Here is a 2,045-nt window from a genome sequence, read left to right on the forward strand (position 1 = left end):
CAAAATGACGTTCATACGCTGCATTCCAGACTTATATGTACAGTATAGCTAAAATGCAGCATCTGAACGTACCTGAATGTGGCATTTAAAATCAAACCAGATTGAATTACATTTAAAGCTAGATTTTATATTCTTCTTCCTCCCTAAGTTAAAGCTATGAAATACACAAGCAGCGAGATCGTATGAGCCACTAAGAAGCCTAAAGACTCAAACAGAAATATACACTGGAAAATTATGCTATATTATTTTATGTAATTAATTAATATTATTATTATTACCACAAAACAAAATTAAGTGAAAGGGATTTTCATTTAACATGTTTATTTAACAGAAAATCAACAATATGCAACAAACGTGTAATTAACAAATTAAAGATGAGCGTCTTGCTGGTGCCAGGTGGAGGTAGTCTTTTAGGCATTTTTCAGCCTCTGCTTTCATGGGAGCGGGTAGCGCTGGGTTCTTCACTGCGGCAGCTGTGTCAAAATATTATTACTATTCTTGTTAAAGAGGCATAAGGGCTACACATTTATCAGCTATATTACCCTGAATACATTAATTAAACTGCATGTAAGAAATAAATCATCTAATGTATCTGTTATTAGGCTAGGCTTAAGGTATTAGGTTACAAGCATAGTAAGTAATTGGAGGAGGAGTAGTATTTTCCAAAATATACAAAGGTGTTGTTATTTACCGGTCATTTTGCCGTAAAACTTTAAAAACCACATGACCTATAAGAGTCCGTAAATGCTATGCGCTTCATGCTAAAGCTAAAAATGTAAGATGTAAGTCGTTCTAATATACTCACCAATAACAAGCTGTCCACAGGCTGTCTGTTTTAATCCTCGCTTGTGTCCCCTGCCACACCAGTTAAGGCTTTTTGCCAGGTTTGGGGTGAAGACCTTGCTGGAGATCCACCATATCGTTCTCTTTATTGTGTGGCCTCCACTTAGTGACAGCATGTTGGTCTGAAATAAAGCACAATAAGAATAGAAATGGATAAACAGCAATCTCACTGCACCAACTGCACCTTCATATGTCCTAGGAAATGTACATTGTTTTGCATTTTGTAATCAGGGTTCTTATTTAAAATCAGTTAATATCTTATTCATTGTATTGACTTAAAGTAAGTGATTAGAACGTTTTTGACTAATAATATAAAACTGTATACAGTCTTGGCTAAAATATTTGCACTTCTTTTTAGAAAATATTTAGATGCAATATTGACAGATTGGTGAACCTCTACCCATCTCTGGAGGGATGGAGGGATGGATGGATGGATGGATGGAGGGATGGAGGGATGGATGGATGGATGGATGGATGGATGGATAGATAGATAGATAGATAGATAGATAGATAGATAGATAGATAGATAGATAGATAGATAGATAGATAGATAGATAGATAGAACCCATCCTCCACTGGGCGGCCCTTTAGCACAAGTCCATATTTGTGGAGATAGAGAGTTGGTGGTAGCTAGATTTGATTTACAGTTTTTCTCAGTCGATTTGGTACATTTCTTTCATCATGATTTTCAAAACAGTTGCAAAGCACATAATTCACTCAAAATTCTTTGTTTTTGCTTCAAAAGCAAATATTTAGGTCAGTCAATTTGTCAGTGCCATCAGAGTATCTAGTCTGTGTGCCACTGCCTATGAACAAGGCAGTCAAAATAATTAGTCATGTTGTCAGTGCAACTATAAGTCAAAGTCAAATTTATTTATATAACGCTTTTCACAACACATGTTGTCACAAAGCAGCTTTACAGGATTTACATGGTTAACAATACTATGGGTCCATATCCCTAATGAGCAAGCCAAAGGCGACAGTGGTGAGGAAAAACTCCCTATGATGGTGGGGAATAGGAAGAAACCTCGGGAGGACCAAGACTCAAAAGGGAACCCATCCATTGGGCGGCCCGTTACAGTCACAAGTCACAGTCAGTGCAGACTGTAAGTACATTCTGATGGAAACTAGCTAAGCTTTTGATTTCAAGAATGCTGCACATGCTGTGGTATATCAAATGAAACAATACATTTTACACACAA

Source organism: Brachyhypopomus gauderio, chromosome 14 (assembly GCF_052324685.1).
Source record: "Brachyhypopomus gauderio isolate BG-103 chromosome 14, BGAUD_0.2, whole genome shotgun sequence".
NCBI classification, from domain to species: domain Eukaryota; kingdom Metazoa; phylum Chordata; class Actinopteri; order Gymnotiformes; family Hypopomidae; genus Brachyhypopomus; species Brachyhypopomus gauderio.